Raw genomic sequence first — 14,469 nt, forward strand, 5'->3', positions numbered from 1 at the left:
TTGTTCCTTGGTATGTGACTCCTCCAATGGTCCAATTAGTTTTTGTTCTAGCGCTTTATTCATTGCATATTTTTGCTGCTTAGGTGACCCTATTCTTGAGCTTGCATGTCAAATGTATTTGGTTCCAAGTAGTTTTGATGCATGATATAGGCTCTAGGCACTTGTAGGAGTAGTTGTTATCAATTTTGTTGAGTTTGGTTCACTTTTATTTTGAAGCTACTAAAAATTTCAGAAATTTTTCAGAGGAAGAAATATTTTTAGGAAAATGTACCAAGGTGGTTCTTCAAGGAAACAAGGACCTAGGCTTGCAATGCGTGATGCTGATGATGAGCCACCAAGGGACGCTCCAGTGCGGCCTTGTGAATGGCCTTCAGAGGACTTCATGGATCGAGCAGGAATTAAGGAAGAATTTAACGCATATTTGCGTAATGCTGATCTTGTGAGCTTCGAGGCAGAAAAGTGCCGTCAGTACCACTATCTCACTAGTTCCTTTGTGAGGAGTTTTGAATTTTCATCTTCACGCAATTCTCAAACTGTCCTGTTTGATCTTTATGAAAATTCTTATACTATGGACTTAGAGGATTTTACCACTGCCTGCAAACTTCCACAATGGGGTAGTACTAATGAACCCCGCAAATCTGACTTTAAAGATTTTCTTGCTAGTATAACTGTGGAAGAGTCCAGATATATAACACAAGCTACCATAGGGAGCATTCACTTTCCTGCTATACATTATTTTGCTCTCTTCATAGGTAGATGCATTAATGGTAAAGATGAAGCATGTCACATGTGTGTCCCTGACCTCAGTATTCTTAGGAGTGCTGTGTTAGGAGATAAATCTTATAATCTGGGAGCCATTGTTGCACGCAGGTTGCAGCTTAATAGATTTAATGGAGATTTCTTTGGTGAAATTTATGCAACCCGCATAGCTATTTTTCTTGGTATAACCATACATGAGGATCATATTGAGTTGCCTCCTGTTATTTGGATTATGAGGCTATGGTTCGTCATCGGTTTGTTGAGAGGAATGATCAGTTCCTCCAGTACCGACTAATATTTGACAGACGACGCACCTATCATGTCGCGCTCCCTCTTCTACTTTCTTTGACTTTCAGGAAAAAGGGAGATATTTTATAACCCGAGGGGAGGCGGAAGAGTATAAGAGGAGAGCTGAGATAGCTCGCCTTCAAGGTGCAGCCCACGATGCAATGACTGCTGCATCACAGTATGACACCAACTATTACTTTGGATATCAGTCAGGCCAGCCGTAGCCATAGACCAACTTAGGCCAAAAGCCTAAGCTTGGGGGAGTACGTATTTCTCACCGACATTACATTCATGTTCACACACTCATTGCTAGATGTCGGTGCTCATACTTTTTCACTGTATTATTCATGCTAGTTTATTTCCTTTTATTGCTTTCTTCTTTTGTGTTTAATAAACCTTAATAAAAAACAAAACAAAAAATTAGTTGTAGCTTTTAATTACTTTACTTTCCGTGCTTGTAGTAGTAATTAAAAAGAAAACCCAAAAAGATTCCATGTTCTTCTTTTGCTTGTTGGGAGCTTTCCCGTGTATATAGTTTTATTTCTTTTCTTTTCTTTGGGGGTCGATAGGAGAAGATCATCATTAAATTGTTGAAGTGGCTCTTATATGCATTATTGTTGATCTGACAAAAGAGCCCATATTGCCTTGTCTTCTCTAGTTTATTGAATGCTTGTAGATTACAGCTTAGTCCAATGCACTTGCACTATTATTATTATCCACATCGTTCGGTCGTGCAAGTGAAAGGTAATTTGACGATATATGATGAATTGATTGAGATGGGAGAAGCTAGTATGAACTCGACCTCTCTTGTTTTTGTAAATATGATTATTTCATCGTTCCTGATTCAGCCTATTATGAATAAACATATTTGCGATGACAATTAGAGACCATAGTTTCCTATGCCATGCTTAATTAGCTAGGAGCTTATAATGGTTTACCTTGCATGCCAACATGCTATTAAAATGGTTGTGATGTGGTATGATAGGGTGGTATCCTCCTCTGAATGATTTAAGTGACTTGACTTGGCACATGTTCATGCATGTAGTTGAAACAAAATCAACATAGCCTACACGATATTTATGTTCATGGTGGATTATATCCTACTCATGCTTGCACTCAATGTTCATTAACTTTAATGCATGTTCATGGCTGTTGTCGCTCTCTAGTTGGTCGCTTCCCAGTCTTTTGCTAGCCTTCACCTGTACTAAGCGGGAATACTGCTTGTGCATCCAATCCCATAAACACCAAAGTTATTCCATATGAGTCCACCATACCTACCTATATACGGTATCTACCTGCCGTTCCACGTAAATTTGTATGTGCCAAACTCTAAACCTTCAAATAAACATTCATTTTTGTATGCTCGAATAGCTCATGTATCAACTAGGGATGTTCGTATCTTCCATGTTAGGCAGGTTATTCTCAAGAGGAGTGGACTCCGCTCCTCACTCACGAGAAAATGGCTGGTCACCAGGATGCCCAGTCCCATGCTTTATGCAAATCAAATCAAAATAATTGCAAACAAAACTCCCCCTGGGACTCTTGTTAGTTGGAGGCACTCGTTGTTTTGAGCAAGCCATGGATTGATGCTTGTTGGTGGAGGGGGAGTATAAACTTTACCATTCTGTTTGGGAACCGCCTATAATGTGTGTAGCATGGAAGATACCGCCATCTCTTGGTTGTTATGTTGACAATGAAAGTATACCGCTAAAAATATTATTCATCTCTATTTCAAAACTGAGCTCTGGCACCTCTACAAATCCCTGCTTCCCTCTGCGAAGGGCCTATCTATTTACTTTTATGTTGAGTCATCCTCCTCTTATTAAAAAGCACCCACTGGAGAGCACCTCTGTCATTTGCATTCATTACTGATTAGTTTACATCGAGTATGACTTGACTGGATCTCTTTTAGCATGAATGACAATGTCTAGTCAGTCCTTGAGCTTTAAAGGTGCTCTGCATTTATGTTTTGCAGTCTCAGAAAGTGCTAGCGATATACCATCTTGTTATATCATATTATGATTGTTTTGAAAAAGTGTTGTCACTCGAGATTTATTATTATTGCTCGCTAGTTGATTATGCCATTGATATGAGTAATTATAAGACCTCAGCGTTATTGTGAATATTGTTAGTTTATAATCTTTGCTGAAAACTTGAATGCTGGCTTTACATATTTACAACAACAAGAGCAAACAGAGTTTGTAAAAGTTTTTCTTTATCACTTTCAGTTTGTCAACTGAATTGCTTGAGGAGAAGCAAAGGTTTAATCTTGGGGGAGTTGATACGTCTCCATCGTATCTACTTTTCCAAACACTTTTGCCCTTGTTTTGGACTCTAACTTGCATGATTTGAGTGGAACTAACCCGGACTGGCGCTGATTTCAACAGAATTGCCATGGTGTTATTTATGTGCAGAAACAAAAGTTCTCGGAATGACCTGAAACTTCACGGAGATTATTTTTGGAAATAATAAAAAATACTGACAAAAGATCAAGACCAGAGGGCCACACCCTAGCCATAAGGGTGGGGGCGCGCCCCCTACCTCGCAGGCCCTCTGGAGCTCCTCCGACCTAAACTCCAACTCTATATATTCGTGTTCGGAGAGAAAAAAAATCAGAGAGAAGGATTCATCGCGTTTTAAGATACAGAGCCGCCGCCAAGACATAAACTCTCTCGGGAGGGCTGATCTGGAGTCCGTTCGGGGCTACGGAGAGGGGAATCCATCGGCATCGTCATCATCAACCATCGTCCATCACCAATTTCATGATGCTCACCGCCGTGCGTGAGTAATTCCATCATAGGCTTGCTGGACGGTGATGCGTTGGATGAGATTTATCATGTAATCGAGTTAGTTTTGTTAGGGTTTGATCCCTAGTATCCACTATGTTCTGAGATTGATGTTGCTATGACTTTGCTATGCTTAATGCTTGTCACTAGGGCCCGAGTGCCATGATTTCAGATCTGAACCTACTATGTTTTCATGAATATATGTGAGTTCTTGATCATATCTTGCAAGTCTATAGTCACCTACTATGTGTTATGATCCAGCAACCCCGAAGTGATAATAATCGGGACCACTCCTGGTGATGACCGTAGTTTCAGGAGTTCATGTATTCACTATGTTTTAATGCTTTGGTCCGGTACTCTATTAAAAGGAGGCCTTAATATCCCTTAGTTTCTGCTAGGACCCCGCTGCCACGAAAGGGTAGGACAAAAGATGTCATGCAAGTTTTTTTTCCATAGGAACATATGACTATATTCGGAATACATGCCTGCATTACATTGATGAATTGGAGCTAGTTCTGTGTCACCCTAGGTTATGAATGTTACATGATGAACCACATCCTTCATAATTCTTCATCACCGATCCATTGCCTACGAGCTTTCCATATATTGTTCTTCGCTTATTTACTTTTCCATTGCTATTGTTATCATTACTCCAAAACACCAAAAATATTAATTTTGCTATCGTTACCACTACTATCATATTACTTTGCTACTAAATACTTTGGTGCAGATATTAAGTTATCCAGGTGTGGTTGAATTTACAACTCAGCTGCTAATACTTGAGAATATTCTTTGGCTCCCCTTGTGTCGAATCAATAAATTTGGGTTGAATACTCTACCCTCGAAAACTGTTGCGATCCCCTATACTTGTGGGTTATCAGCAATCTCAAAACCCGCAAGATCAAGACTATTTGAGCTTATGGGTAGGATGTGCTTATGAGGTGGAGCTGCATCAAGCGCTAAGCAAATATGGTGGCTAACATACGAATACAAGAGTAAGGTGAGAAACTACGCTAAAGTCGTAAACTAGAAGTGATCTAGAAGTGATCCTGAACTACTTACGTTCAAACATACCCCCGCCATGTTCTCTTCCCGAACCTCGTCGAAAAGAGACCATCACGGTTACACACGTGGTTGGTGTCTTTTAGTTAAGTCAAGTGTCAAGTTCTCTACAACCGGATATTGAAAAAATTCCAATCTACCACATAACCGCGGGCATGTCTCTCGAAAGTTTAAACCCTGCAGGGGTGTCCCAACTTAGCCCATGATAGCTCACGATCTGTGGAGACAAACCTCCATCGCAGGACCCTCTGATCAGACTCGGAATCCAGGTGCACAAGATATTTCGACAATGGTAAATCTAGTCCAGCAAGACCTCCCGATGCACCGACATAGCCTGATAGGATTAACGCGATCTCATTCTTAGGGTACACCGGATGAGCGAATCATATAGGTATATACCAAATACCCCAAGTGTCCTAGGGGCGGCCCCGCACGGTGCTCTAGTTTGTACCAACACTCATGAGGAGCACTGGCCCGAGGGGGGGGGGTTGATTAAGTCCACGGGGTCCGGAAAGTCCCTATGCATGTTTTTAGTTGTTATTAGGAAAATGGTAAAACCAAGGTTGGGCCTTGCTGGAGGAGTTTTATTCAGAGCAAACTATCAAGAGGGGCCCATAAACACTCATCGTGTTAGGGATGCAAAATCGAGGAACATAACACCAGTATGACGGAAACTAGGGCGGCAAGAGTGGAACAAAACACCAAGCAAAAGGCCTAGCCTTCCACCCTTTACCAAGTATATAGATGCACTAATTAAATAAGAGATAATTTGATATGCTAACATATCCATGTTCCGACATGGAACAACCTGCAAGGCACTTGCAACTAGCAATGCTATAAGAGGGGCTGGGAAAAGCGGTAAGATAGCCAAACAACGGTTTGCTCGGAAGGTGGGTTAGAGGATTGACATGGTAATATGAGAGGCATGATAAACAAGTGGTAGGTAACGCGACATAGCGATAGAGCGAACAACTAGCAAGCAAAGATAGAAGTGATATCAGGGGTAATGATCATCTTGCCTGCAAGGTTCTCAGGGTTGTCGAAAGCTTGCTCCTTGTAAACGTACTCAACAGGATCCTTGTTCACGAACTCGTCTCCTGGCTCTACCCAAAGTAGGACACAAGCAACGGAACAACAATCAATCACGGTGCAATGCACAAGCGACATGATGCAAGACATGGCATGGAATGCAAAATATGATGTGCAATGCATATGGGTACTATGGAAGGGAAAAGATGATCATGGCATCAACTTGGTAAACTAAGCATGCCACAGGAAAGATTGAGTGATTTCGGTCAAAATCGTTATAAGGATCACCGGAAACGGATGCACGCTTTGCAAATGACGAGCAGAACAAAAACAATGCAAAATTGCGGTTAACAGCAACATGGCACTTAAGATGCATCAAGAAACTATGCTACAACATTCCAACATAGCAACAAAGCACATGGCAGTGGACTACAAGTGAAGCTCTACAAATCATGAACACTGAGCTCATGCTAGAACTCAATAGAACAAGCCTAAAACAGCATGGCAAAAATGCAAATGACAATCAGTTTACAGACTTTGTAGAAAAGCATAGCATGGCAGAATATCATGGCAAAAATGCAAATGCAATGTTTAGAGCTAGCAAAAACATGCTACAGGGATATATCATGGCAAACAAAAGCATGGCATGCTAGTACTAAATGCAATGAACAAAACTCCCTTACTGAACTTTAGCCAAAGATGCACGGAAAAGATGGTAGCATCAATGCAAACATGGCAAGTGATATGAACAGTTTCAGACTTGGTAGAAAAGCATAGCATGACAGAATAGATTCACGATAGCAACTTTGCAAGCTCGTGCCACTCACCACAAAGAATTTCATGGCATCACAAGGTATCCAACAGTAAGAAGACACATTTATGAAGCTAAACAAGGCAAGAGAAAGTTCATAGGGTGCATGGATCACTAGCAAAACACATGGCAAAAATGAACTTCATCTTAACATTCTGCCAGCAACAATATTTAGCAAAAGTAGAGCATGGTAATGACAAGCTACACTACCCCATAATTACATCCAGAGGCATGAATGGATAGGGCATAACCATATATTCAGAACACCCTTACCGAAGTTCAACAAAATATGCATGGATCTACTTGTGGCAACAAGTCAACATAGCAACATAATGTCACACGAGAAGACTTTGTAGAAAAACTGAAGTGTCTGAAATCAGCAACATCATGTGGCCTACTTTGCATGCTTGTGCTAGTCACCACAAAGCTCATAAAAATACAAGGCTTGCACCACTGTAAATAGGGCATGAAGATGCTCCTTAAACATGTAGACGTGATGCTCAAAGGATGCACACACAAAATGCTATGAAAATGAAAAATTAGTAAGTTATGATGAATTCCAGCAGACAACATCATATAGAACTTTTGCAATGAAGATTAGGGCATCAATACGGATAGTAAGATGCACGCAAATGACACCAACATGAAGAGCAGCAAGAGATGAACATTTTGATATATCATGCGCCCAAATCGGAGCTACAAGCATGGAGATATGACATGTCAAAGAGGGTCACATGATGTAGATATTTCAGGACTTAGAAGAACTATACCACTCCAGATCTAGGGTTTGACCCGAGCGCGGATTTCAAGGCGGCAGCGGATCTCACCGGAGTTGGCGCGACGGCGGATGGAGTTGGAGGAAGAGGTCGCCGGCGAGTCGAGGTGGCCGGATCCGGTCGCAGGGGTGGTGGCCGGCGATGCCGGGCGGCGAGGAGGCGATGCGGGCATGGGGCGGTGAGCTCGAGGCGGCGGGGAGCTCCGACGTGTGCTGGCGAAGCAGGGCGTCGCGCGGGAGGCACGGGGGCGCAACGTGGTCAGTCGGGCCGGGGGTCCGTGGCTAGGCCCGGCGGGCCAGCGGCGGAGGCGGAGCTACGGGGGACACGTGGCAGTCTCTAGTTCATTGGGGGCGTCGGCGGGACACGTCCGGCGCCCGGCGGACGTGTCCGGCGGCGCGGTGGAGGGTGGGGCTAGGGTTTCGTCCGCAAATTGAGGAAGGGAGGCATATTTATACGTAGGGGGAGCTAGGAGAGTACAAATGAGGTGCGGTTTTTGCCCACACGATCGTGATCCAACTACGATAGCATGGAGCTTAGATGGGCTAGTGGGCTATTTTGGAGGGGTGTTGGACTGCAAAGATAAAGGGGTTTTGCGGTTACCCGGTTAACCGTTGGGGTATCAAACAACCTCCAAATGGAATGAAATTTGACAGGCGGCCTACCGTTGATGTACCAAGGCCAGTCGACAAATATCGGCCCATTCCGAGAAAGTTTTTCTCCTGCTCATGAAATGAGATCTGAGAGGTGCAACGGGTGCATGTGGGAGTATCGGATTCCGAAACAGACAATGGGGAAAATGACCGGATGCATGAGACGAACACAAATGCAAATGAGATGCACATGATGACATGAGATGAAATGCATGACATGAACAAAATGCAAAAATGAGGGAAAAAACCCAACCATGAAGGAAATAACATATCACCTAGCCAGAAATGGCAAGAGTTGGAGTTACAATTATGGAATGTTACATCTGGGGCGTTACAACTCTCCACCACTACAAGAGGATCTCGACTCGAGATCTAGGACTGAAAGAACCCCGTATATTCCGAACGGAGGTGATCCTCGCGTTCCCAGGTGGCTTCATGGTTGGAATGGTGAGACCACTTAACTTTCAGGAATTTGATTGACTTGTTGCGAGTTTTGCGCTCGGTTTCTTCAAGAATGGCAACAGGATGCTCATGATAAGACAAGTCTTCTTGCAGATCAATCTCTTCAAAGTTGATAGTGCGCTCGGGCGTCTTGAAGCACTTGCGAAGCTGTGACACATGAAACACATCGTGCACATTTGTGAAGTTGGATGGGAGCTCAAGTTGACAGGCGAGGTCGCCTATTTTGCCAATGATCTTGAAAGGACCCACATATCTCGGGGCAAGCTTCCCTTTGATGCCGAAGTGTTGAGTGCCTTTCATTGGATTGACACGGAGGTAGACATGGTCTACGCTCTCGAAAGCCAAGTCATGGTGATTACTATCATAGTAACTGTTCTGGCGCGATTGCGCGGCTTTGAGATTTTCACGGATGACTTTACACATTTCATCAGCTTCTGTGATCAAGTCATTGCCAAGAAGTTGGCGTTCACCAGTCTCGGACCAATTGAGAGGAGTACAACACTTTCTGTAATAAAGAATTTCAAATGGGGCCTTGCCCGAACTTGCTTGGAAGCTGTTGTTGTAGGAGAACTCGGCATATGGGAGACAATCTTCCCACTTCATACCGAAAGAGATGACACAAGCTCTGAGCATGTCTTCGAGGATTTTATCAACTCACACGACTTGGCCACTTGTTTGAGGATGGAAAGCAGGGCTGAAGCAAATGTTGGTGCCCATGGCCTTCTTGAAGGAGTCCAAGAACTTAGAAGTGAAAATGCTTCCGTCGTTTGAAGAGATCAATTGCTGAATTCCATGCAATGAGACAATTCTGGACGTGTATGGCTCTGCCAACTGAGCTACCATGATAGATACTTTGATTGGAAGGAAATAAGCTACTTTTGTAAGCTTGTCGATGACAATGAAGATTGCATCATTCCCACACTTGGACTTTGGGAAGCCAGTGACAAAGTCCAATTCGATATGATCAAACTTCCATTCTGGAATAGCAAGAGGTTGGAGGAGACCAGCTGGTCGTTTGTGTTCTTCTTTCACCCTTCGATAGACATCACATTCGTTCACGAATTGAGCAATCTCTCGCTTCATTCGAGTCCACCTATACGAGTGCTTGAGGTCATGGTACATCTTCGAACTGCCTGGATGAATGGAAAGAAGAGAATTATGCGCCTCGTTCATTATGACCTTCCTTAGATGACCTTTAGGAACCACATTCCTGTCCTCGAAGAATAAGGTGTCCTTTTTATTAATGCGATAGCACTTGTATTTGGATAAGCCCTTGGCAATACCATGTTTCACCTTCTTCACCATGGTATCAAGGAGTTGTGCCTCACGAATTTGGTCTTCCAAAGTAGGAGTGACATGAAGGTTGGCAAGTAAACCTTGAGGAACAACTTGAATGTTGAGCTTGCGGAAAGCTTCACAGAGATCCGGTTGGAATGGCCTGAGAATTAAGCTGTTGCAATAAGCCTTTCTACTCAAAGCATCTGCAATGACATTCGCCTTGCCTGGAGTGTATTCAATACTTGGATTGTACTCTTGAATCATTTTGACCCAACGAGTTTGCCTGAGATTGAGGTTGGGTTGAGTGAAGAAATGTCTGAGGCTCTTGTGATCGGTGAAAATGTTCACTTGCATGGACAACTGCCACTAACTCAAGATCGTGAGTGGGGTAGTTCCTTTCATTTGGCTTCAACCGACGAGAATTATAGGCCACAACTTTCTTCTCTTGCATTAACACGGCACCGAGACCTTGCAATGAGGCATCGGAGAAAACTTCGAATGGCTTGGACTCATCTGGAGGAGTTAAGACAGGAGATGAGACGAGTTTCTCTTTCAGAGTGTTGAAAGCAACGACACACTCAGGGGTCCAGGAATACTTGACATGCTTCTGGAGGAAGTAAGAAAGAGGTTTAGCACTCTTTGAGAAATTCTCAACAAATCTTCGGCAATAGCTTGCAAGCCCAAGGAAACTAGGGAGCTGCTTGACATTCTGAGGAGGTTCCCAGTTGACAATTGCATAAACCTTTTCAGGATTAACAGCAATGCCTTTGGCGGACATGATGTGGCCATGGTAAAGAACTTCATCAAGCCAAAACTCACATTTGGATAACTTCATGTAGAATTGATACTCTCTGAGCTTGTCGAGCACCAATCGAAAATGTTTGGCATGATCCTTCTTATTCTTGGAGAACACCAAGATATCATCGAGATACACCAGGACAAATTCATAAGAACCAAAGCTTGTTCTAAACGCTGTCTTAGGGACATCTTCTTCACGAATGCGAATCTGATGGTAACCCATACACATGTAAATCTTGGAGAACACCTTTGCATCTTTGAGTTGCTCGAATAGCTCATGTACGTTGGGAAGCTGGTAATTATTCTTGATTGTCTTCTTGTTCAATGGACGGTAATCGATGCAAAGTTGGTCCGTGCCATCCTTCTTCTAGACAAAAGAACACCACAACCCCATGGAGATGAACTTGGTCCGATCAGACCCAGACGTTCTTGTTCATCGAGTTGTTTCTTCAATTCCTTCAGCTCCTTTGGTACAAGCTTGTATGGACTCTTGCAAACGGGTTCAGTACCTGGCTGAAGATCGATAACGAACTCAACTGGCCGGTGAGGAGGCATACCCGGAAGCTCTTTTGGAAAGACATTGTCAGTGCTCTGGGAACGGGGATCCCCAGACTTGCCTGCCTGTGGCCCATGGCGTGGCTATGCTGGCAGGTCTGTACGGCCCATCATCATCAACAAGGCATTCAAGACCCTCGCGAGGGGCCAAGCCTCGCGAGGCGGATGACGCAAGACCTCCTCAAGAGCGGCCTCACTAGGCTGCCTCGCGAGGAGCGGAGATATCAAGGCGGGGAGAACCTCGCGATGCTCTTGTGACGCGAGCCATGACGATCCACACCAGGCGGGCGCCAGCGCATGCAACGTCCTTGTTTCCTCTTTGGTGCTATGGAGGAAAGTGCGGGCGCGGAGTACCGAGGCATAAGGCAAAGATTTCCATATCAGTGCAACGAGACCAAGACCAGAAGGAAGGCAGGACGGAGGTCACCATGGAGCCTAAGACGGCGTCACTACCAGAACCTTTGGCAGGCGAAGACCACCCTTTGTCAGGATAGCTTGTACTAGCTTTCCCCATTCAAATTGGCCACCGTTGTTGGCTCCCTTCCCTCTCAATATTTGGGGAGAGGACCATGGCCTATATAAGTAGGACTAGCCACCACCAAGAGGGGGGGTCTGGTCTCATCTGATCTGATCAAAGGCCAACGCTTAGCACACCAAGCATAAGAACACCTCAACCCCAGGAAGTTGTTCTTCCCCTTGTACTTTTCATCATCAACCCAAGAGACAATCCACCACCACCGCACTGGAGTAGGCTATGACACCACATCGGTGGCCCGAACCAGTATAAACCTTGTGTCTTTGTGTTGCGAGCATGTTGAGTTCATCCGCGAGACCTTAGCCTGCTAGGGCGTAGATCGGTAGGAGGGAAAGAATTTCGCGCGCACCCCAGAGTTCAAACCTTAATGGTTTGCCGGAACCCGTTATCCGGCGCCATCCCCCTCTCTGCCTCGCCCTCCTCCATCCATAGGCGATGTGGCTTATGGAGCGCCTCCACCACCTGTGCCCCAAGACGGTGCATTGGCGCCAAGGCGCGCGACCCCACGGCGCGATCCACCACGCCAAGTGCCCCCGCGCGAAGAGAGAAGCTACCAAGAGATTCCTCGGTCACGAGAAGCTGCACGTGTGCTCCCCGTGCCGCCTCGCCATTCCCGCGCGCTACCCGCGGTGGCAGCGCGCGGGCCTCATCAATTCCAGGCTCCACCTCGGAGACGGGCCCCGCCAACCACGGCCGGTTGTCGCGCCTTCACCCCCGAGCTGCGTAGCGTCACCTGGCCGCGCAAGTTCAAGCCATATCTTCTGCCTCGCTACGACAGCATGCCCGACCCCGCGGAGTTCCTGCAGCTCTACGAGCTGGGCATCGAAGCGGCCAACGGCGACGAGAAAGTCATGGCAAACTGGTTTCCTATGGCTCTCAAGGATGGTGCCCGCTCCTGGCTCCTGAACCTGCCGCAAGGCTTAATCTCCTCTTGGGACGAAATGTGCGACCGCTTCGTTGCTAACTTCTAGGGCACTCGCGACCGCCCGACAGCCGCGGGTGACCTGCGTCGCATCAAGCAACAACCGGGAGAGACCCTCCAGAAGTACATCCAGTGCTTCAACAACACTCGCCTCAAGATCCCCAAGGTTACAGACGAGGCCATCATCTCCGCGTTCTCTGACGGCGTCCGCGACATCAAAATGAAGGAGGAGCTCGCTATCCACGAGGAGCTTTGCACATCTCAGGAGCTGTTCAACCTGGAGACCAAGTGTGCAAGAGCTGAGGAGGGACGCCTTCCCCTCCTCGAGCTGCCAGCTGCGGGCATAGAGGAAAAGAAGGCCAAGGCCAAGGATGTGAAGCGCAAGGAAGCAGCCGTGCTCGCAGCGGAGCCAGACACCAAGTGAGGCAGAGACCAGCCCGAGTCGTCCAAGAACAGCCGACCATTCTGCGCCTTCCACAACCTGAACACCCACAACACCAGTGACTGTCAAGAACTCAGAGCCATTCGCGAAGGACGGTTCGGTCGACGCCCCGAGCGCAGCGACCGGGGCTACGACCGAGGAGGAGGACGTGGAGGCGGACACTGGGATGACCGTGGTCCACGCCAGGAGTGGCACGACTGGCCTCGTGAGGACCGCTGGTAGGATCATCCTCGTGAGGGCACCTCGAGGGACCAGCCTTGTGAGGATCACCCTCAGGGCAACGCCGGTCTTCCCCGCTGCCGCCACTACCAAGAAGGAATGACGACCACCATCAAGACGAGGGGGCTGGTGGCTTCCAGGAGCCACGCGCAATCGCCTGCATCTTGGGCGGCGCACAGGCCCCAGCCTCCCAGCGTAGCTTCAAACAGTTCGCTCGTGAGGTGAATGCAGTTGTCCCTAAGCTCGAGGCCACGCGCCCACTCAGGTGGTCCTAGTGTGCCATCACCTTCAGCTCGACAGATCAGCTCAAGTGCGTAGCCACCGCTGGCGCCCTCCCGATGCTTTGTTCATCAGTCATCAGCAACGTGCAAGTTACCAAGGCCCTCATCGACGGCGGCGCAGGGCTCAACGTCCTATCCGTCGACACGTTTGACAACCTCCAAGTGCCATATGAGCAGCTTCAGCCTACCAAGCCTTTCTCGGGAGAGACCGACGGTTCCACCACACCGATAGGACAGGTCCGCCTCCCTGTGACCTTTGGGGAGCGCAACTACCACACTGAGCTCATCTACTTTGACATCACACACATCCGTCTGCCATACAACGCCATCCTCGGATATCTAGCCCTGGCCAAGTTCATGGTGGCAACACACCACGGTAACAATGTCCTGAAGATGCTAGGAAGCGCCAGAATCATCACGGTCCTGTGCGAAGAGAGGGATGCGGTGTGCTCCCTCGAGCGCGCCTTTCAAGCTGCCGCAATCAACGACCCCGACAGCAAGAGCGAGGATCCTCCCGAGGCCATCCCCAAGAAGAAGAAGCAGCTGCGCCATGCCAGATCTCAGGAGCGTGTCGTCGCAGCTAGAACCTCGTCAGGATCAGCGCCCGCTCCAGGGGCGCCTCCCTCTATCGCATAGGAAGGCGCGCCCAACACCCTCCTTGGGCAGGGCTCGGGGGCTCTCTTCTGGAGGGCCTCAGACCTTGCCAACATCACGAGGGATGAGCTCGGGCACCACTTGGAGGCGTGCTTTGCGGCATGTTTCCCTCAGGAGAGCACAGGGCAAGGAGTGCCCACCGCTCAGGAGTTCATCACCAAG

Source organism: Triticum urartu, chromosome 4 (genome assembly GCF_003073215.2).
Source record: "Triticum urartu cultivar G1812 chromosome 4, Tu2.1, whole genome shotgun sequence".
Classification (NCBI taxonomy): domain Eukaryota; kingdom Viridiplantae; phylum Streptophyta; class Magnoliopsida; order Poales; family Poaceae; genus Triticum; species Triticum urartu.